Below are 24,868 nucleotides of genomic sequence, written 5' to 3'. Positions count from 1 at the left end.
AAGTCAAATCACTCAATGGATTACTCAAAATTCTAAACAATTCCTTAGAGGCCTCCCATTTCTGGTATCTGTTCAGGCACTTTAAAAGTTGAGGTCTCTATCTTTTGAGTGACAAGACTTAGAAAAGTACAGAGAGTGAAATCTATAGGCTCACTGCCAGGGAAGTAAGAACTTTGTTGCCTCTATATCTTTGTTCTCTCTGGTACCATTCCTACCAGTTGGGGCTCATTCTTATACCATTGGGGAGTAGGTTTAGAGAATCAACTCCACTTTATTCTCAAACTTATGTTCAGTTATCACCAACTAGAAGGATGATAACCCTTTTGATATGGGCCAGCTCATTTGCTTCACTGAGGTTCTGAGTATTTATTAGAGCTTCTAATTGGTTTATCTGCTATTGATTTTTCTCCTTTCTGCTTTAAGGTATTCTAACCAGAGCGGTACAAAAATGCTATAAAACAAACCTGCAAAAACAAAGGATCTTTTCTTTAAGCTATCCTGTTGGGGGTATAGGGAAAAAACCAAAACCCTATTAGTCTGTTCATTTTGTTTTCTTCAAGTTCTGAAGGAAAATAAAGCTTTTATTGAAGGAGTTTTTTTGTTAGTTTGTTTTAAATGAACTTTATGAATAAAATGCAATGCAAAGTTTCTCCATTTATAATTCCACCATCCATACTCTATATGCAGATTTCTTCTCCAGTTCTAGAACTGGAAGTTAGCTTAAAAATAAACTGAGTTCTTGAAAAGAATGCATTAGGTAGCAAATTTCTTATGCTCAATAAGAAGCCAACTCAGCAAATCTGGTTTCCCTAATTTCAGCTTATGTAGGTTTCAGAGTCACTCTGGAAAGACAAGAACTCCAGGAACCACAGTGTTACCAACAGGCAAAAGAAACAGAGAATTGGATTGTCCAGGATAAGCAGGATCTTGGCTATTAAGAATAATACTCTGGGGGCAGCTAGATGGCGCAGTGGATAGAGCACCGGCCCTGGAGTCAGGAGTACCTGAGTTCAAATCCGGCCTCAGACACTTAACACTTACTAGCTGTGTGACCCTGGGCAAGTCACTTAACCCCAGTTGCCTCACCCAAAAACAAACAAAAAAATAAGAATAATACTCTGTCCATTTCCCTGGTGAACTTGCAGGGCTGATGAAAAACCAAAGGGCCTATTATGGAGGTTAGAAACAAATTCTGGGCAGTGAGCCAATCCTTTGATGCATCTCTCCCTGTTATAACTTTTCCTCAGTGAATACATGCTACCTGCTCAAGGACTCCTGAGAAAGTGAACTTATACTGGCAATGATAAAAGGTTATGCTTTTGTTTCTTTCTCTTCCAAAGATGGACCAGAGCACAGACTGAGATGCGTTTCATCTAATAGTTTTCACTACCGTCTCTTGCTTGGATGATATACATGTTAGCTATGATGGAGTGTTTAGGAAAATATAGCTTATCTTAAAAAACAAACAAACAACTACAACTAAAACCAAGGAATTCAGCTTGCCTTCTCTTTTCACATATGCCAAGGTGAGAACTAATTTATATACTATCCATTACTTTAGTTATAGGGCAGGCAATGGCAATGACAGGCTGGCTTAGTTAATCATAGAAGGTGAGAGGAAAAAGGCATTACCACCACTTCCCCCCCGCCCCATCCTCCCCTACCACCCAGCACCACCACCAATTAGACAAGGCATTGTGGTGGTTCTCTTCGAATCCTTGCTTCAAGGATTGGTGGATTTCTTGGAGTTCTGAGCTCTCATAGGTCCAGGGCTAAAGCCAAAAAACTGAGGCACCAATAAGGTGAGTTCCAAGGAGGAGAGGGTCACCACACTGCCTACAGAAGTGTCCCAGGCCAAAAAATTGGAGGTTAAAACTTCCACACTGAACAGTATTGGGATTGGGCCTTGTAAGTGGCTGTTGAACTTCTAACCTTGGCAAGAAAGGAAGACCCAGTCTCAAACATAAAAATAATTAACTGAAATACATAAACAACTTTCCTCAATACCAAAAAGCACAAATATATAATAACACATATCTTTTTCCAAGTTTACTTGTCTTCTACCTCTCCCACCCCCACGTCTAAACACACACACACACACACACACACACACACACACACACACACACACTGTATTTTAGACTGTTATACAACAGTATTTACTACGGGAAGTGTCCAAACTAAGGGACTTTATTTTATGACATAATCTTGGGGTCTGACAATCATTTACTCTAATATCTAGCCTTGAATTCTTTTCGACATCCCTACCAAGTGGTTATTCAGCTGGTGGGGAAGCTATGACTCTCAAGGTAATCTATTTAACATTTTTGAGGATGGTAATTGCTTCCTTACATTAACAGCAACTTTGCTATTGTCATTTCTAGCCATCATTCCTAGTTATGCATTCTGGTTCCAAAAAGAATCAGTATAAGCCCTGCTTTTGTCAGACAGCCTTAAAAAAAAAAAGCTATCATATTCCCTTAAGTCTCTTCTCCATTCTAAATATTGGGCATATTCCTTCAACCAAGCCTCATATGGCATGAATCGTAGGCCTTTCACCTTCATGGCTGCCTTCCTTTAACATATTCTCCAGGTATTAATGTCCTTTTCAAAATATCGTGTCAAAAATGAACACAATGTTCTAGATGTGCTTTGACCCAGGCAGAGTACAACATTTCTATTTTCTCCTTAATCCTGCATGCTACAACTCTTAATGCAGCCTACAATTATTTTTTGTTTTGGAGTTGCCATATCACACTGACTCATCTTGAACTTGCTGTGCAAGAAAACCTCCAGATTTTTCTTTCTTTATCATTATTTTTTTACTCTCTCTCTTACCTTTCTCATGCCCATACCTCTCCTACCTTGTATCGGTAAAGCTGATTTCTTTTTTATATAGATGTAAGACTTTATGTCTTTCCATTTGAATTTCATCTTAGTAGGTTTCACTCAATGTTCTGGCCTTTCAAGCATTTTCAAAATATCAATGCTGTCATCTGGTTATTAATTTTGTTGATGTATGTATGTTATTAGCTAATACTCCTGGTTTTCTATCATTTGTAAATTTGATAAGCATTACATGTATTCTTCTATCCAAGACATTCATTATCATGTTAAGTAGCACAAGGCCAACTATACGTGGCTGGAATACTCCCCTCGAGACCTTCCAGGTTGACATCAAAGCAGAAATAACTCCTTTTTTGGTCTAGTCATTCAAACTAACAAATCCACTTAACCATATCTCTCCATCTTATTTACAAAGAAGGCATGAAAAATTTTGTCAAGTGCTCTGCTGATTCTAGTTATAATATGGTTGCAGCCATTACCCTTTCAAATAACAAAATACAATTGATCTGATATGGCCTTTTCCTGAGGAAGCCATGGTGGTTCTCTGTGCTCATTGCTTCCTTTAATTCTTTCCATACATTACAGAGAAGGTTATTAAGGTTCATGTAAAGGCAAGTGAAGAATTAAAGCAAGGAGAAGAATTAAAGGAGTGACAATATGATTCAAATAACATGTAAAATGTAACAGGAATTTCCAAATCTGAATGATGGAACAGATCTGTATTTAAACATATAAACACCTTTTTTTTTATTAGTACAACTTAGAAAGTGCTAGGCTTGGAATAAGTAGGACCTAGGTTCAAATGTAACCATATAAATACTTTTTTTTTAAAGTTGGTTTGGGGCAGCTAGGTGGCACAGTGGATAGAGCACTGGCCCTGGAGTCAGGAGTACCTGAGTTCAAATCTGGCCTCAGACACTTAACACTTACTAGCTGTGTGACCCTGGGCAAGTCACTTAACCCCAATTGCCTCACTAAAAAAAAAAAAAAAATTGGTTTAATTTAGAAAATGCTGGGCTTGGAGTGAGGAGGACCTAGGTTCAAATCTCACCTCTGACCCTTAATAGCTTATATGGTTCTGGATAAATTACTTAATCTTTATGTATCTCAAATCACTACAGTATAGTGGCCTGGCACTGCTGCTTATTACTTGGAAAAACCACTAACCTGTCTGGGCTTTAGTTTCTTTATCTCTAAAATGAAAGGGATTGGACAAAATGCCATCCAACATTTCTTCTAGCCCTAAATCTATGATCCTCTGTTTATAGACAGGCTGTGATCTGTGTTGCTCAAGGGAGAACCCACACCAGATGTTCCCTTTACTGAAGAAATCACAGTTCATGTGTATTTTTCTAAGTTACAGACATGTAATCTTTTACAAAGAAAGCATTAACTACATGAATAAATGGATCCCGAGGTATTCATTGGATATACTATATAATGCAGGAATAACTACATAGTATGGACAATTGGAGGCCAGGAATTTAATCAGGTTAGGGTCAGAGATGGGGTAAAAGTTCCATGGTGTACTGTTACTAGCATGGGGCATATTGAGGTATCAGATACCAGACTCTGCTTGTGGTACAGAAGTCTCTGGTCTCGTTTAATCATTTACACATAAATGAGGCGACTTTTCTCTTGTAGAAACTGGTTTTATTCTCCCAGGGTTTCCTGGTATATTTGATTTGCATTCATAAGGAATTCAATTTTCTAGTCCCAGGAATGGAAGTAAAGAAAATGAACAATTAAAGTAGCCTTTAAAAAGCTGGGGGAAGACAAATGTTTGAACAACAAAATACCTTTGCAAAAGAGAAAATTAGACATCTGTGATTTCTTCAAACTTTGCTATTTTCAATTTTTAAAAAAAATTCCCTATTATTGGGTAGTATTCCTGATTGGAAAACTAGATAGTTTAGTGTGTCCATGTGTCCCTACAGGTGGGAAGCCAGCTAAACACCTCAGGTTCAAATATTGCCTCTACCCCATTTAATCTCAGGTTGCTAGATGTTATTTCCTGTGTGATGTTGGGCAACTCACTTAATAGTGCCTGGTACATAGTAGTTACTTAACAAATTCTTGCTGATTAATTAATTAACCTCTCTGGACATATGTTTCCTCATGTGTAACAAAAGGGAGTTGGACCACAAGATCTCTAAAATTTATAATCCTATGAACTAGGATCTGACATGCTGTTTTCCTCCCAAGGTACACATACATTGAGAGCTCCCTTCTTGGCCCAATCTCATAGAAGAATGATGTGTGCTTTGGTTAGCTTACATCTGAAGTGAATCTAATATTCTGAACTTAACTTTTTGTAACCTTTTACTGACTTCGTGAATTGTTGGAGATGGGAATGGGGAGATGGGTTATAGAAACCACAGGATGAAGAAATTTAATAAGTGTTTAAAAATTATTTTAGGAAATACTTAAAACTACAGTTATTCATAGAAAATTAATTGTAAAAAATATATATTTATGGTGTCTATAATTTAGTTCCTAAAAACCCAAACTATTATATATAATGGATTCATGTCTGTATTTCAATAAAGACCCACAAATACACATGTTTAACTTAGACCTAGTAGGCTTAATAATGTTGGTTACTTAAGACCAGCCAACAAGGCTTTCAATGAATAAGACCTCTGTAACTAATCTCAATTCCTGTAACATGATGACAATGGAAGTCACAGAGGTAATCCATCTTATGTTCAGCATTATACCAATAACCTGAGAAAAAAGAGTTCAGTATAAACAAATATTAGTCTTAGTATATCAACATCTCCTTAAGGGGCACAAGTTTCATTAATGATGAAAAAGAATAAATTCATTAAGGTGGCAGATAATACTGAGATGCACCAAAGCTAAGTCCTTTAAAATTCTAGATAAGAAAGCAAAGGAAATAGTAGACAGGTGATGAAGTAACATGAATTTGTACTCACTAAGTCCCATTTTAACATATTTGAAATATTGGTAATTTAAAATTCATCAACTGATAGTTTCCTCTCCTTTGTATTCATTACTGAATTTCCAATTATGCAGTAATTATTGGCGAGAAAACAAAACAAAATCATAGTATACAATAAAGAAGTCTGTATTCAGTAGGAACTCAATAAATGCTTGGCAACTACTACCAGGCTGAGTGAGAGCAATTGTTCTATTTTATAGCTGAGTGAAATATTAGCCTGAAAGTTACAACCCTAGAATGATATTTTCTATAGCAATGTGTTTACAACATTAATTTTAAAATGTAGTTCCTTACTTCAATTGTAATTGGTACTGGGATTTCAGTATACTATTCCTAAAGAGTAATTTCACTAAAATATAACTGGGGAAATTAAAAAAAAAAAAAGATACCTTCATAGCAGGATCTTGGGAATTTTTCCAAATACCCAGCATCACTGCCAAAAAAAGATTTTGGCATAGTTGATTTTACACCTAAGGTTACAAATCAATGCTAGAGGTACAAAATGAGAGTATCCATCCAAGTCTTGAGAATGTATTCTTGCAGAGGTAGTCATAACACCTTGTGTCTTTTCCAATTTTCCCCCATAACAATCAAGTTAGTTATTACCTGAAAAAATTAATGAAGAAATGTCTGCCAACAGAGACACTAATTAAAAATTTTAAAGTGATTCTGTACTGTCCTAAAATTCATTTTCCAAAAAGATTTTTTTTTTGGTTACAAGTATTTGGACATAATAATTACTTAATAAGTGTTGGATGAATTGAATTATATTCTACAACCCATATTTTGCAACACCTGGATCATCTGGTACTATCAGGAATTGTGGAATTTTCTGTATGTAAACTTTCAAGATAATTGAAGCCTAGTAAATGCTAAGGTTTTATCATCTGGACCATTTATGACACTTCCCTGCCTTTTTAAACAGGATATTAAAGACAATTTAATTTTTTCTTGAATGAGTGAAGTTCATTATTATAAATATCAATTTCTGTTAGTGTGTATTAATCACCTTTGTCTGCTTTTGAGGTTTTCTGTGTCCTCCCTCATTATCAGACTTTCTATTATTTTTTCCCTACTATCATTGTGCTCACATCTCATAGAATCCCATCCCCACCAGCTTCCAGTTTGTTGCTGCTGGTTAAGAAAATAGGTAACAAAGCATTCTGCTTGTCATCTACTGACTACATGAGAGTAAGTTTCTCAGTGAAAAACTAACTATTATGGCTATGGTGCTGGAGAACGTGATCGATAGTTATGGTATTTGGAGGTCTTTTCATTTCTTTTCAGGTTCAGGGTTGTGTTCTCTGGAGGAGCGAGAAGTGAAATGTTATGTGGGGTGTGTGTATGTATGTTCACTTCCTAATCCTAGGAAGTGAATTAAATATGAATAACCTCCACTATAAATGCTGGGAGATAATTCAAAGTACAGAAGGATACCCCAATATAAGGCAAGTGTCAAAAGAATCCTACTGATGAAAATTTCAAAGCAGAGAAGGAATTTTGTGTATTTCATGTTAATTTTATACCACAGAATTCTGCACTGTTTGTGTATGTATGTATGTGAGAGAGCGAGAGAGCACCTGCATCCTCACACATATTATGTGAAACAGAGAATTGAGTGCAGATAAAAGATAGCAGTATTATGAGGATTATATTTCGCTCACTGTTCAAAAGTCCAAAATTGTAAATTTTATCCTAGGAGGAATTGCTACAGCCAAGTTGCAATGGCCAATAAAATCAGTTTTATGGAGGGAAAAAAGCAGAAACAATATCCTCTTCTGAATAGAAAAGTGTCGATATGATCCTAACTATAAGAAATTTATATTCTGTCTACTGCAAAATAGAGCCTATCCCTACAAGAATATACTTTGTTTCTATTTATAGTGATAACCTTTTATTTGGAAAGCAATTACCACCAGTCTCCTCTCTCCTTAAAGTATTTGGCACAATTTTACAGTTATTGTTCAAATGGCATTTTAGCTGCCAAATATGCAATCAATTTTCTGTTGTAATTTTTATTTTTAACATGGACAATAATAAGGATTTCTTTTCTTCTTCTTTCATCTGATTTCACTTCCCTAGTTAAGTTTTGGTCAAAACCATGAGGCAAGCACCACGTTCGAGCAGAAATACATTCCAAGGAAAAGTTCTGAAATAATTAGTCTAGACTTCAGAAATCTGAATTTTTCATGACCTAAAATAGAGTGGAGAGAGATTTTAGATTATGATGATGGGAGTTCTGTCAAATGAAACAAAATTTATTTTAAAATATTAAGCTACCTTTATCTACAACTAAATCAAATTTTAATTTTGCATGAATAAATGCAACTTAGAATTTAGAGCTGGAATGGATTTTGGAAGTGTAGCCCAATATTCTTGAGTTACAGATGATAAGCTGGGAACGTGAGAGGTGAGGGGACTAAACCAAGGTCTCACAAGCAGCAAAACAGCAGAACTGAGATCTTTGGATACTTCTAAATATGAACTTCATTTGGAACATCTTACAAGATCCCGGCAACTCCAAAAATTGTGATTATATTTGAATAAGTATCATAATAAAGCTGAATCTTAAGCCTGTTCATTTTGGGGGGGTCTCTAGAATAATTTTTATAAGTCATATTTCCAAAAATAAAGATGCTTTAAAGAATTTTTTTCCTATTTATACTCATATTCTCTCTTTAGGTCCTAACTATAGGTTTATCCTGTACTCTGATCTGGAACAAATTATTTCGCCAAGTAAGTATAGAAGTATCATAATCACCTCCCTCAATGGTTATTTGTAGATCAATGTTCCCAAGTAGTAAATATGCAGAATAAATACATAGGGAAAAAATAAAGGACATAATCCCTTCTAGCCCCAAATCAGGAATGATAAAGATTATCTCTTTTGGAGGAAAACTGTTGCTAAAACTGACAATCTAGCAATCCCGTGACTTTTTTTATTTTTCTTTTTCTTCTTGATGGCATTCTGAATATCCCTGGGTCCTCTCATCCCAGCCTGGTCCCCAAACCCCACTCAAGGGTTCTGGGCACCATAACATTTTTACAACCTGGGTTTGCTCACCTGTTTCTCCCTCATCTTTGGTAGTAGAAGACTTACAGGGGGTTGCAATTTACATGACAATCCAAGGTAGACAGCAATATGCTGACATGCATGTACCCTCTCTATTTCCCAGAAATGCCCTCACGAATCCCATACTCTGAAAATACCTTATCTAGGAACAAGAGTCATAAAAGGTTGCTGATGTTTCATTTAATACATTACTGATAAGTCCTACTAAATAATAGAGCAAAGTAGTTCATCAATACAGTTAATGTATCTCTCCTAATACTAGGAAGTGAATTAAGCATGAATAACCTCTAATATAAATACTGGCAGATAATTCAAAGTACAGAAGGATACCCCAATATAAGGCAAGTGTCAAAAGAATCCTACTGATGAAAATTTCAAAGCAGAGAAGGAATTTTGTGTATTTCATGTTAATTTTATACCACAGAATTCTGCATCTCTGCTTCTGTATGTTATTGTTCTTGCTACATATCTTTTTTTTTTCCTTTTCTTTTCTTTTTTTTTTTTTGCTACATATTTTTAGACACTTGCAAGTGAGTAGGAGGTTTAACCTGGTCTTGTACTCTTCTGGATCCGGAATGCACTCTAGAGAGTCTAGAGTACATCAATCAACTAATCAGATAATCGATAAACATTTTATAAGCACCTACTATGTGTCAGGTGCTATGTTAATCTACTTCTATTCCTTGGGATTTAAATAATCTTAAATGGAGACCTGAAGTGAGTGACTATGGAGATCCTAATGCCCCCTTACATTCTAGGCCTCTCCCTAGGGTGTCAATCTTGATTAAAAAAAAAAAAGCCCTATTGTCCCTTAGATCACTGAAAATCACAGAACACACCCACCAAATTCCACCCTAGTCCAAGAGTATTCTTTTTCTTTTCATGTTTTTCCTGAAATCTCTGTTTCTCCATTGTAAAGTCACTGAGGAAGAGAGCTTTATTGCTGAAAGGGACCTCAGAGGCCAATGTTAGTAATTTTTTCCCCCATCATAACATCTATCAGATTAAAATTCTATAAGGAAATTACCCCTAAGAAGGATGGGGAGTGGGGCGGGGGCACAGCTAGGTGGCACAGTGGATAAAGCACCAACCCTGGATTCAGGAGGATCTGAGTTCAAATTTGGCCTCAGACACTCAACACTTATTAGCTGAGTGACCCCGGGCAAATCACTTAACCCTCATTGCCCCTTGGAGGAGGAGAACAAGGAGGAGGACGAGGAGGAGGAGGAGGATGGGGAAACTCTCAAAAACAAAGTCCTCAGGACTCAGGAGGAAATAAGTCCTAGAAGTAAGAAAATGGAAGTCGATATGGGTTCAATATGGACTAACAGAAGGTAAAACAAGGAGTAAAACAGGAGAAATACAAGCATTTCTTGATATTGTAAGACCATTGTCAAAAGTGCTAAATTTCAGAATGAGATGAGGGAAGGGAAGAAAGATAAAGATAATGTTTTGTTTGTTCATAATAGGTGGAAAGAGGAGGCTCAAGAGGAGGAAAGAGAAGATTAACCGTCCCACAAGTTTAGAAAGTAGTAACAGAAAACAGAAGGCAAGACTCCTATCTTTATTTTGCTTCAGTCTTCACTGAAAAGATGGATGACCTTTGGAAGGGAAGATGGAACAACAGCAACAATAACAAAAGGCCAATATGGAAATGGAAGCCTAGATAAATAAGAAATATAGAGGTGATAGGTCTTGGCTGTATACTGTCTCGGTCAGAACACAGCAGGGACATTGCTTTCAATTCTGGATGCCTTTTAGGAAGGACATTGATAAACTGGAGAGCATTCAGAGGGTGACCAGAATAGTCAAGTGAAAGGCCTTGAGTTGAAGTCATAAGTGAAGCCCTTGAAGGAACTGGGAATGGTTAGCCTGGAGAAGACATGTTTCAGGTGGGACTCAACAGCTGTGTGAAGTTATCTGAGAGGCTTTTATTTGGGTAAAGAATGAATCTTGTTTTGTTTGTCCCAAAGAGCTGAACCAGGAGCAATGTGTAGAAGTTTGCAAAGCAGCAAATTTAAGCTTTATGTCAGGTAAAATTTCCTAACAATTATGGATAGTTCTAAGTGGAATGGGTTGTAATGGGGACTACCTGCATTCCCTCACATTCAAGGTCTTTGAGCAGAGGCTAACAAGTCCCTTTTGATAATGAGTTGAATATGTTGGAATGGGGGAATTCCTCCTCAGATATGGGTTGGACAAGATGGTCACTGTGGTCTCTTCCACCTCTAAATTCTATAGTTCTGTAAATGCAAACCACGCATCTGATATATGCCGGCTGAGTGATATAACGATTGGAATGACGCCACCTGCTGGAGACTTACTGTAGGAAAGCTGGCCTCTGAGGGCAGGACCATGCATCTTTTCTTTGGTGTCAGGAAGTGACGTTTGCTTGTGGGAGGAAGAAGAGGGAAGCTGGTGCACTGGCTTGCTCTCTTTTCTGAGGACTCTGGTGGAGAAGGGAGCTAGAAATGTGCTCTCCCTTTAATAGATAGAGGAATGTAGGCCTTTCTCTCTCTCTTTACAAAATTCTTATTCTCCTTAATAAATGTTTAAAAGTCTAACTCTTGCTAAAGCTTATAACTTATTGGCGACCACTCATTAGATATTTTAGACAGTCTAGCTAGAATTCTAGCCCTCACAGTGACCATATCTCATGCCTCAGGCAACTCTCTAAGACGTACACATGTGCTGCTAGAATTAGTTTCCACACCAAGGGGATCCTTTACACTGATGAGATCAGAAGCTCAGGCCCGCCCCCATAAAAATAATAATAAACAGCACATACTGTTAATTTGACTTCTAAATTTTGACTGCATTTATAACAGTTAGTTGTTGAATTAGTGGCAGAAAATGTATATGCCTTTAATAAAACTTTTTTTTCCATAATCCAACTACTCTGGTATCTTGTATTCACAAAGATATTTGAAAAAGAATGGCTGCTTTCTTGAAACTTGATTCTGTGTTTTATCTGCCATATGGGACATACAATTGTTAAGACTATTTTCTAATAAGGAAAACAATAGAATGTTTAAGTTCTGAATCTGAATGGATAAATATTCCTTTCTTCAGTTAAAAAAAAAAGCATGAATGGTAACAGCTGAAATGTTGTTTGACAATAATGTTACAAGAAAGACTCAAGCACAATGGCCCATCATTAGAAAAAATTTCTCTATTTAAAATTCTTTATAATTACCTTATTTACTTTAGTATATCTCCATCCACAAATTGAGAAAATTATTTTTAAAAGGTAATTCCCCAATTCTCCATTGGCTCTTCCCTTTCTCTATCACCTCTCCCCCTGAATCAGGAATTACATTGCTAGCAGGGTCTGGAAGATGGTGGTGATAGTACTGTACCATCTATGGCTAATACCCACTTTTGGAAAGAATGCCATAGAAGAAAACAATTACAGGATGCACACAAAGTAAATACCCTATCTCTATTTCTCCCCTTCCCTTCCCTTCCCTTCCTTCCCTTCTTCCCATAGCTAAGGAAACAAAGGGCCAGAGAAGTTAAGTGAGAACTAAGAAGTGGTAAAAATCTGTCCTATGGAAAGCATAGGAATAAGGCTCAAGAAACCAGGGCACTAGAACAGGCTCTGCAAAGTAAATGACTACACCTCTGTGCCTCAGCCTCCTGATACGTAAAAAGAGGGGAATAAAGTGATGATAGCTACATGAGAGCCATGAAGAAGTACTGGAATTGGTGTCAGAAGATCTATATTCAAATCCTGCTTCTGTTATTACTTATGAGACCTCAGACAAGTTGATGTGACCTCCTGGGCTTCAGTTTCTTGATTTGTATTATGAAAGAACTGAATGAGATCACTTAGCTGTGTGACCCTGGGCAAGTCACTTTACCCTATTTGCATCAGTTTCCTTATCTGTAAAATAAGTTAGAGAAGGAATTAACAAACCACTATAGTATCTTTGCCAAGAAAATCCCCAAAGGGGTCATGAAGAGTTAGACAGGACCAACAAATGGCTACAATGAATACTTGTTACTCTAGCATTAAGAAGGGAAACCTAGTTAGCCCCAAATTAACTTTTTTCACCCTTAACCTTCCTTACCACCATGTCTCTTTTCTGTCTCCTCTGGGCTTAGGCTGCAGGGTTATCAGTACCACAATATACCTTCCAACCCTATACGGATATATTAGAAATGAATTGTAGGGTATAGCTGCTTCCAGGTCCTTCCTTTCCTAGAATCACAAGAATTGAAGACACAAACTTACATATCTAATATCACATTTTCATTTTATCCCATACCAATTTTCATCTCTGTGCAGATGACCTTTTTATCATTTGTAAAACATCCTCCTTTGGTTTTAACTATTAGGGACTGCTAGCAGCAAAAGAGGCAGGTCATCTGTATTTCAACTGCATTTGTCACTGATTACTGTATAGGTTACAAGTAATTTTCTATTTAGTAAATCGCTTTGCAAAACTCAAAGAAAAATGATGGCTGTTAGGGATAGTGACAGGCAGATCTTTTCCCATTTTCCTTGTTCTTCAAATCATGAGAAAAAGATATTTTTTTATCTGAACTATATTTTCAAAAGCACTTATTTTTCATGGGCCACAAATCCAACAAAAGTTGTTTTAAGGAGAAATATTTTCTTGGATTTGTTACCAAGGTAGACTTTTTATTAGTTTTACCTTATTCACATGCTGATTTATTTCACAAAGAGAGCAAAGAGTTATCCTATCCGACTCACTTCTACAGAAACTAAGGTGTTATTTTTTGCTGACATAAATAGTGGTAATATATTTGTTTTACAAATTAAGACAAGCAAAGGAGAGTGGGAAGAGGGAAAAACCACAACATTGTTTTAAGTACAGAAGTAAACATGACAATTTTATGCCTAATTTTCCCATATTCTAAAAAAAATGTGCAAATTGAACATGATGGGATCACATAGACTGAAGGTATAAATACATATATCCATATTTATCATTATTACATTATGATGCTATTCACATGACTACCTTCTTTGATACTGCATGCCTACAGAATGGAATAAAAGGCAAAAAGAATCACTTTTTTGGTAAGGATATAAAAATCTTCATTACTTGGCTGGAAGAATGGAAAAGGGAGGGGTGTCTCTAAAGAGGCTTATCGCATAGCCATTTAAAGGACATTCCATTACCCATCTCTACCTTTGCCCAGGCTGCCCCCAATGCTTGGGATGGACCATCTTTTGCCTCATTTTGACTTTTTAGAATTTTCAACCTTCTTCAAAGTACAGCCTTAAGTACGATCTTCAACATAAGACTTTTTCTGCCCTCCCCCCCAAGCTGCTGTTAATGCCTTCCCCATACAAGTTATTTTTGTATTTCTTCATATATAAATGTGTACCTGTTGTCTCCCCTGATCAGTTGCAAATTCCTTAAACAAAGGCACTGATTTTTTTTCCCTTTCCTTTTTTTTTTTTTTAAATTCCCCATGGCCTAGCATAGTGCCTGGGACACAGTAGACACTTAATAAATGTGTATTGATTGACTGACTTCCAGTGTTTCTTAGGGAATCTCAACTCCTAAGGACAAAGTAACTATTGTTGTGGGCCAAATATCAAAATGTCAGTAAAAATTTACAGACTGACATAAAAGAGAGAAAAGGCTTGATTCACTTATTAGGAACTTTGTATTCAAAAAAACTGCTGAAGTTTGACTCTCTGTTCTGGAAAAAACACAATGAAACAAAACTTGACTGTTCTTTGAACCCTTTTCTTTGTAACTTCATGCCCTATAAGTATCATTACTTGTTTATCACACTACATAGTATCATTCTTTCTCTGGTTTGGGGGAATCCTCTCCCCAAGAATAACCTTCCCCAACTAGGTTCATGATTAACTTTGAACACCTTACCTGACAACCAGAATCTGGTTTTAGTTTGCCAGACGATCAATTAACTTTGTTACTGAAATGTATTTTACTACAGTAGAGCCAAGTAATAATATAAACTAATAGTTTTGCATTGGTGTAGTTGATGGATTTAGGTTAGTAATTTTTGGTCTCACCATTCAAATGAAAAAAGAAAAAAAATTTTATACTTAAAAAGACTTGTGGTTTTATCTCCACTAATGCAGATTGCAGCCTATTTACAACTTCTCATACCACAGAATTATTTGTTTTCTTCTTGAGATTCTTTGTAGAGGAGGTATGCAATGTGATAGAGACATTCCTTCACCCCGCCACTTTCTTAATATATCAGGGAAACATAGTATCAAGAAATCTTTTATATTTTGTCCATTACTTGGGGTCAGATACTTTCTCCTTCAGTGAACCTGTCAAGCTCTCATGGTATCAGTTTTCATCTCTGTGTCAACGACTACCGTATCTATATACCCAGGCCTAGCTCTCTCTCTTGAATTTCAGTTTCATGGTACCAACTCCCTGCTGCTTTATCTCTGCTTCTATGTCTCCCCAGAACCACAAACTCAACATTACTTAGCATGCTAAACCCATTCCATGTCGACATCTCAATTTTGGTTGTAGGTGCTGCCATCTTCCCTAGAAACCCAGACTTACAACCGTAGAGCTATACATGACTTCTCCCTTTCCTTCCAGTCATCTGTCAAGTCCAGTTTATTCTACCTTAACAATATTTCTTCAAATCCATCCTCTCTCATGTGCTCACACTACTACCATCTTCTTTCAGGACCTCATCATTTCTTATCTCAGCTACTGTAGTAACATCCTAGTCTTCTGACTTACAGATGACTAAAAAACGAAAGCATAGACCCAAGCAAAATGTCCTCCCTCCTAAGCATAACTCAGACACACACACACACACACACACACACACACACACACACACACACACACCTATTGCCCAGGAAAACCCAAGTTCAAATCAGATTCAAGGCACTTATTAGCTTTGTGCTCCTGGCTAAGTCACTTAACCTGTTTGTCTCAGTTTCTTCAACTGTAAGATGAGGATCTTAGCATTTATCTCACAGGGTTGTTGTTAGGATCATCTAAGATACTATTTATGCATAGCAGGCACTCTACAAATGCTTATTTGCTTTGCTTCCCATTTTCCCACAAAATAATAATATATACTACTTAGATAGAATAAATACACTACAAGATAATAATGCACACTACTTAGGAAGCTATTTAAAGTTCTCTTCAATCTGACTCAGATTGAACTTTTAGCTATTTTAATGTTTTAGTCTCAGTTCACATTCCTTTCCTTGGCCTATTTCAGCCAAGATGGGCAACTAACTGTTCCTGATCTGAATCCACAGTCTTGTTCCAATCCTCTTCTCCCTGGTTGCGCTCTCTTCCCCTACCTCCTCCAGTGTCTGGGATGTACTTCCTCCTTATCTCTTCCTTACTGATCTTCTTCTCTTCCTTCAAAGCTCAGCTAAGACAGCATTTCCTTCATGAGACCTGATCTGATCCCATAAATGTAGGAAGAAACACCAATAGAAGACTTAATCATTATTCATATAGAGTTATGGGTAGGGTGGATGTTCCACTAATATTTCAGTACTATCTCAATAAAGATACAGAAATGGGCAGTGAGGTGGCACAGTGAATAGACTTTCAGTCCTGGAGTCAGGAACATCTGAGTTCAAATTTGACCTCATATACTTACTAGTTGTGCAACCCTGGGCAAGTCACTTAACCCTGTCTGGCTCAGGTTCTTATCTGTAAAATAAAATGGAGAAGGAAATGGCAAACCACTCCTGTATCTTTGCCAAGAGAACCCCAAAAAGTGGTCACCAAAGAGTCAGACACAAATGAAACAACTCAACAACAACAAAGAAAGAGAAGAGTTTCTGGTTCATTAAGAAAAAATATAATTTTGTTTGCAAAAGACACCAAAAAGTACACTAATGATGTGACTGATGCAACTTACATTTATACACAGAAATGACTTTATATTTAATAATTTGGAATTTGTTTTTTCTAACTAGGATGTAGGTTAGGGACTTTAAACCTTTTGCAAGTGTCCTATAAGCCATGATCTCAGAATAAAGATTTTAAATATATAAACTAAAATACATAAACTAAAAGAAGCCAATTCTATTGAAATAGTTTGATTACAATGGTGATAATTATATTGAAATCATCATCAAAATATGTGTTTTTAAAGTTCATGGACTCCAGGTTAAGAACCTCTGATAAAGAAATGTATCCACATTGAAGGAGTGGTGGAGAGTAAGTAAACAGTTTGCAGAAGCAGCTTATCCTGAAAATTAGTCCCAGGGATCTCTCAATAGCATTAGAGAACCAAAGAGCTCAGTACAGCAAGAATGGGCATTTTCCAGTGACCTACAGATCTCACTGTGTTTATGTTTATGTCTCTGCTAAGAGCCAAGGAACAGTCCCAGGTACGGAAAATGCAGATTAATTTCCATATGAAAAGAACAGGGGTATATGGCTGGTGGAATATGCTTCTACCCTCCAGGTTATCAGATATATAAAGTCTAGCAGCAAAAAGTGAGGAGATTAAATTAATTAGGATAATACCTCAGTGATAATTGCCTTTATGCTGGAAACCCTAGCTCCTTATTTTAAGGGCTGCTTCCATTTACACTAATTAGGCAGGAATCTTCTCACTGATAACCAAGGGCAGCTAAACAAAATACCAGTCATTTGAGTGGTAGGACCAGCAGGAAGCCAGCAATAAATAGCTTGGCCAACAGGTACTTGGCTACATGTTTGCCATCAGAGAAATGAAAAGACTTTATAATGTATCGAGGGTCTAAATGGAAGGGACAAGGGAAAAGCATTTTATAGTGATCTAAAAAAACTTGCTATGTTTGTGTTTCTGCTAATGCTTAAAACAATATTATTATACAGAAAAACTACAGAGATTCTCGTAAGAAGAGGTGAAAGCATTGGAAAAATACAGAATTGTTTTCCAAGTTATCAGGGGAAAAAAAAGTGTTCCTTGAAAGACTGGGGGAAAAAGATGCAGTGATGGTCAGAGGAAGAAGAGATGGTTGCTGGTGACTCCTATTGAGAGGTAAATTCAGGTGGCTATTTGTCTACCTGATAAATAAAAAATACCTGTCTTCCCAGGTAAGGCATCTAGGATGGGCCAGAAAGCCCCGCAAGACTTGTGAGATGGATGACTACCTGACAACTCATTTGGGCATGAACAATATTACTTGAAGTAATTTAACAAGTATTGCAACATATGAATAATTATGATGGTGATGGTATCTAGAATTTATATAGGACTTTAAGGTTTGCAAAGTCCCTTACAAATATTATGCCACTTGAATCTTTAAACAACAATAGGCAAAACAAAAACAAAACCCTCCATTTTTATCCTTATTTTATAGATGAGGAAACTGAGGCAAATAGAGGTTAAATGATTTGCCTAAAGTCACACAGTTAATATTTGAGGCTAGATTTTAATTCCGGTCTTCCTGTGCCACAGAGCTGCCTCTAGGAGGTAAGAATTAAAGATTTTAAGTGGGCAGAAGTGAAGTTTTGATCTTTGGTGCCAATAGGAAGAGATTTGTCTTCAGAAAAGAAGAGGATGCTACCTGGAAGTATCAATGATACCAAGGAGGTTTGCCTCCTTGGGTTAGAATTTCCTTTTTTGTAGAGGAAGACTAATGTTAATAGAGAGGGTCAGTCATACACAGGAGATAATATTTAAGAAGAAAGTCAACTATAAAAGATGTCCCTGATTAGGAATTGATGGCTAGACAACAGTTTGTATAGGGGGAAAAAATCTGAGTGTTTCAGTGAACACATTCAGTTCAACATGAGGTAACAGTGTGACATGGAAATACAGTGTTAGTGATTTCAAGTAAATATGTATGTGTATGTGTGTGTGTGTGTGTGTGTGTGTACACACACACACACACACACACACACACTTCCTAAGAATCAGAATTATCTAAAAATAGAATGGGCTACCCCAGGAGATAGTAGGTTTCTCCTCTTTTGTGTTCTTGAGTTTGAACTTTCTGGAAAAACCATAAGATTGAGTTACAGAACATTTGCTGAACTAAGAAAGGGAAATTTTCACACTGTCAGTCCCCTAAACCAATGAAATCAAAGGTCCAGCCCAAAGCTGACAGGTACATTTTCTTTTTCCTTTGTTTTGTTCTGTTTTGTATGTTCATGTCCATTGGAGAAGGAGAGGAGGGGGAGATGTTAATTATTCTTGGTAACATTTTTCTCTATTATTAAAATTGTAAATGGAGACTTTTTCTTTCTACCACATCAAAGTCCACTGCATTCTTTAGTCCTCATGGCTATCTTTCCATGGGAACCACTAGTGAGTTGGCCTAAGCCACCAGAGGTCTGCTCTTGACAAGTAAAATATAAAGAACAAGAATTTAGTTAAATTGTGCTTAGTGTGAAATATCAAAAAGTACTTCTTTAAAGCACAGAAGTCTTTTTTACGGTGCAAAAAAAATTCACTAAAAGGATGAAAAAATGCCTGTAGTTATTTAACACCAGGGCATATTATATTAGAGGTGAAAATATCCTAACAGGTGTTTGATTAGTCAACATAGTTGGTAAGAAGCCACAGGAATATTAACAACTTCGTAAAGACAAAGAAACCATGAATATAGTATGGGGTCTGTCTACTTGTGGAAAGTTCAGCTCCACCTCTCTCCTGCAACACTGTCTCCCTCCCCACCCCTTCCTCATGGTAGTAAATTTAAATAGTCACTAGGAATTATTTGGCATTAAATGACTATTTAGATAAAGGACTGAATATAATTCCTATTAATGTAAGAATAAACTCAAGGAAAGAGATATTGCCAATCTAATTAGAATCATCTTTACCATTTTCTTGAGGCTCCACTGAGCACAAATGACCAGAATTCTTCTGTGTTCATTTCTTTTCCCATTTCCTCCCAAGTCTAAAGTGAGATCCACTTGCATGCCTAGAGGAAATTGGAACTGAATATAAGAATAGTAAAACTTTTCCTAGCAGATACTTTTGAAGAAATGAAATAAATGTGATTCATCTGGCATGGTCTAGTGACGAAGGAAAATATTTAGCAATGAGATGCATTTAGGCAATAATTGAGAAGCAAGGGACTTACAGAGGTAGGAAGAGTGAAAGATGTCATGAAAATGCTCTGAAGAGAATAAGCTATCAATTTTTCAAATCTGAATTTTAAACCTCCAGAAAAAGAAGATTACTGCCTAAAACATAGGAGATCCTGACTTAGATTGTGGAACTCCACTTTCATGGCTTAAAGTTATTCATTTGAGGAATAGAGTAAAGCTAAAGGAAAAAATAAAGAGGAAGAGGTTATTTTCCCCTCCTCCATAAAGAACTTTTGGTCTGGGAAACTATAAACCTGAGATGCTGTGTCAGTAATATGAAGACTAAAGGGAAGTCAGAAGATTGAGTTGAAATGAAATATACATCCCTAGGAGGCAATGGGCTTTTGGTTTCTCCACTGACAAATGGCGTTTTTGTAGTTGGATAAATCACTGAACCAAGTCATTTAAGAAACATTTCACGGGGGCAGCTAGGTAGTGCAGTGGATAAAGCACTGGCCTTGGATTCAGGAGGACCTGAGTTCAAATCCAACCTCAGACACTTGACACTTACTAGCTGTGTGACCCTGGGCAAGTCACTTAACCATCATTGCCCCTAAAAAAAAACCCCCAAAAAACAAACAAAAAAATTTTTTAATTTCAAAATGGTGCTTGATATGATATCATTTTGTTCTGATTGTTCATGGTGTCATTTTAAAACCCAGGTTTTAAAGGTTTTAAGGTTGGCAACTGTAATAAAAGATGACCTGATTTTTATTTGAGAGAGCCAAAGCAGGAAATAAGGATGTTAGGATTTTTTTTTTAAATTGTAAACATTAATTGTTTATATCTCTCAGATTGTCTTGGAAATTCCTATACAAAAATTCACTTGAATTCCTAAAACAAAACATTTGAAAAGAGATGAGATGATAAAGCACAAATCTAAATCATGGGGACTTGCATATTAAAAAAAAAAAAAAGACTTGAGAATCAGGAAGCCAAGATGTTAGCTTTGGCTTTGCTGTTAACAAGCAGTGCTATCTTCATCATTGGCTCAATTGGTTTGGGAATGGCTGCTGGACTAGACTGAGACTCAAAAGACTGGGTTCCAATTCTAGCTCTAGGGCACTGACTGTTCAGTTCTATGATTCTAGATAAAGTATACTAGTGCAAACATCTTTAGACATTACCAATAATATGCCATCAACTGGAGCAAATTATACCAATCAAACCCTACAACCAACACTGACACTATCTATGCTCTTGGCCAAAATCTTAATTTTTTTCAAGTCCTGCCAATTAGCTATGGGGAGGTAATAATATCTTTTAGGAAAACAGTGCTTACAAGGGATACTGAACAAGCTATCATTATTTATATAGAAGATTCCAGCATTTGGAAAAGCATGGGGAAATTCTCTCCAACTTTGAAGATTCTGGGATTATAATTCTTTTTCCTACTTTTGCAGTTTCTTCTTATAATCATAAAAAACAATGGAGATGAAGCTACTATGTTTTTGGTGTTTGTTACTAAAATTATTATAAGTCTGAGGGCTGGCGACATTGACCAGCTACTGTAAAAATATGTCTAATATATGGTATGGGTAAGTCAATTCTATGACTTTTGCCATTAAATGTCATAAAACTTTCATTCACTTTGAGAAACCATTTCATTCAATATGATTTTGCTAAACAGACAAGAAATGTGTAAAAACCTGTGACTTAAGAATTTAGCTTTATGGTTCTAGTTTTGCCCAAGGTGGGGAATTGCAACACAGAGGTAGTGCAGAATAAGGCCAAAAGGCTTGCTGATGTATCTTATCTGCTCACTGTTACATATTCTAATTGGCACTATGAGAAAATTCAGTTTAAATCTGACTGTTTTCTGGATGGCAACTCACTTAATGCCTCAAGTATAAAAAGACAAAGATCTTAGAGCGAAGACCTTTTTTGTTCTGACATGAATCACAGAACTTACACATAAAACAAAGGGCAAGATCATAGATTTAAGACTGGAAGAAAACTTAGTGGTCACTTGATCCAACTTCCTCATTTTAAAGATGAAAAGAAAAATGAAACTCAGAAATTGTGATTTACGCAAAATTATATAAATAATTATATTGAAATTCAAATCCTCTAGCTACAAGTCTGATGCTTCTCTCCACCACACCACAAAGTTTTTCTGTTCCCTGATGCAAATCAAGAGTTTCTCCGTTTTTACTTCTGCTTGGTCTTAAAATGACCAAAGACAGTTTTCCCAGTAAATAGTAGAAAAATCTCACAATATATTTAATTATTAAAATATGTAGTTGTGGGAGAGAAAAAAGGATAATCTGTCTCAAATTCAACTGAAACCAGTTTATTTCTGCAAACAAGATAATTAGTCATACAGAAATGCTTGCAAAAATAACTTTATTAGCATAATCACAACTATGTTGCAGTCCACTAGTTGATTAAAGTTTTAAATATGTCCCAATTATGTTAATTTACAAATATCCAGAAGCCAAAATTAGAGACAAATAAAATTAATTTTACTGAAAATTAAATGATGTAAACAGTGGTGATAACTTAGAAATTATACTAACAAAATAATGATTTGTATATACAGAATGTTATGGTTACAAAACATCTTATATGGAGGTCTATCATCATGTACAAGCCTCAACTTCTGTAGAAAGAAGTGGTTGGATGAAGTGATCTCCATAGTTCCTTCTCTTCATAAAGATTAATATATGAACCATCATTTTATTGTTTATGATAACCTGAGGTAGATAATATTATCTCTACTTTATAGATGAAGAAATGGGCTTCATCAAGGCCAATGGGTTTAGAATCATAGATTTAGAACTGGAAAGAGAGCCAATAAGCATTTATTAAGCACCTACTATATGCCAGGCACTATGTTAAGTCCTGACAGTTTCTGCCTTCAAAGAGCTCATCATTGAATAGGGGGACAGGAGAAGTCATCTAGTCCAATTCCTTATTGTATAAATGACAAAACTAAGGCCTCAAGCGGTGAGTAAATCGCCCAAGAATACTGTGGTAGTGATTAGTGAAGCTGTGGTCATCAGTAAAGCTGAGAGTTGAATCAAGGTCAAGAGGCCCAGTGAGGTTAAAATCTTCTCAAAGATTATAAATACCAAAGGTAGGATTTGAACCCAGGTCCCCTGACTCCAATGTATATCATTACCACTCACAGTCTACTTCATGACAAACTGGGTGCTACAGGGCATCCAGCTAGCTCCTAAGCAGACTGGAAAAAAATAGAAGTTAGAAATAAGAGGAAGAAGAGAAGAGGATTCTTTCTCCTTAATTTTTAGTGCCCTCCTAAGGTGTTTTCAATTAAACATGATTTTATTACATTATAGAATAAAATCATATGCTGCTTTTAATTCTGGAAATGTATAAAATGTTGGCTTTGAGAAGTTATTATAGCTAAACCAGAATAAATATGGCTCTAATTAATGCTAATTGTGGTTAATTTGGGATTATAAATCCACTATGATCTCTGATTTACTTTAAAAGAAAACAAAGATCCAGTTTTGAATCTGAAAGAAAATACCAATTGATGAAAAGGTTAAAAATTACATTTAGACATTTCATTGCCATCTGGCAATAACAAATTCTGGCAGCCAGTTCAGAGACAATTAATATATTTTAAAATGAGATTCAGAGACTTCTATTAATAACAAATAGAACAGGGGCAGCTAGGTGGCACAGTGGATGGAGCACCGGCCCTGAAGTCGGGAGTACCTGGGTTCAAATCCGGCCTCAGACACTTGACACTTACTGGCTGTGCAACCCTGGGCGGGTCGCTTGGCCCCAGTTGCCTCACTAAAAAACAAACAAACAAACAAACAAACAAAAACAAATAGAACACCCAGGTGTATGAACAATTAGAGTTCATGACAGTCAAAGCAGGGAAGGCTGAATTTGGTGCATAATATATATCTAAGACTTCAGGAAAAGAAATTTCCAAAAGTTCAGGAAAAAAAAAAAGATAAGCATAATCTCATGGCCTGAGACTCTAAAAGGGAAAATGGATCAAGAAGAAAGAGAGACTTTCAAGATGAAACTTTGGCTACTTGGTCAACATGATCTTGATGAGGAAGAAATGGGGAACCATGGGTAAGAATGCTCCAAATCACAAAGAAGAAAAATGTAAATCAAAACAGTCTGAGGCTTTACTTCACACTTTGAAAATTAGCAAAGATAACAAAAGACCAGGAAGAGTTAATGTTGTAGGGAAGCTGTGAAGCAATATAACCATTTTGGAAAGAATTTGGAATTATGCAACAAAAAGGACTAAAGTAACCCTGAAATTCTATCACTAAGATAAGAAGAAAGTTCCTATAGACACCAAAATAATTTTGGCAGTACTTTTTATAATAGCAATAAATTGGGGGAAAAAATAGATGTCTACTGATGGGGGTGGGGTGTGGTGGGATAATTAAGAAAAATGTTGTACATAAATGCAATGGAACAACTGTGCTGTAAGAAACAATGAATTAGATGAATACAGAAAAGCATGGAAAGATCTACATGAACTGATGCAGAGTGCAGGAGGCAGAGCTAAGAAAGCAATATAATGACTACAATAATGCAAACATAATGAACAACCATATAAAAAAAGTCAAAAGTGAATGTTGTTAATGTAAAGAACAAGCCTAGCCCGAAAGAAGGGATACCCTACCCCTACTTCTTTGTAAAGGTGGGAAATTTACAAGTATTGCACATATTTTCTGACTTTTTAATATATTGATCAATTTTGTTTATTTTTTCTCTTCTTTTTGTAATATGAGATGGCGATCTCATAGCAGTTGAAGGAGATATACTGACGGAAATGACAGTGACATAAAGAAATCAATAAAAACGTGTTTAAAACAAGAAGCAAAGTCAGAGGTACAAAGAAATGGGGGACATCTCAAGATTCCAATGGGGCCATAGAAGGAGTTCTTCAATGAGCTCAGATTTTAAAGGGAAAGGTTCAAAATAAGATATAAT

At 36.3% G+C, this 24,868-nt stretch overlaps 1 protein-coding gene across 4 annotated transcripts in view; it reads right to left on the bottom strand.

Annotated features, from left to right (window-relative positions):
• The window catches only part of FAM110B (family with sequence similarity 110 member B), a 207,236-nt gene that overhangs the window by 39,952 nt on the left and 142,416 nt on the right, over positions 1 to 24,868 (bottom strand). Inside the window, exon 3 of one of the 4 annotated variants that reach the window (XM_043979746.1) lies at positions 16,494 to 16,546. The exons of the other annotated variants lie outside the window; for them this stretch is intronic. The gene's annotated coding sequence lies outside the window, so the exon portion shown is untranslated. The remainder of the gene's footprint in view (positions 1 to 16,493; positions 16,547 to 24,868) is intronic. 4 annotated transcript variants of the gene reach the window in all.

Source organism: Dromiciops gliroides, chromosome 1 (genome assembly GCF_019393635.1).
Source record: "Dromiciops gliroides isolate mDroGli1 chromosome 1, mDroGli1.pri, whole genome shotgun sequence".
Lineage (NCBI taxonomy): Eukaryota > Metazoa > Chordata > Mammalia > Microbiotheria > Microbiotheriidae > Dromiciops > Dromiciops gliroides.
This window is presented reverse-complemented; position numbering and strand designations above follow the sequence as displayed.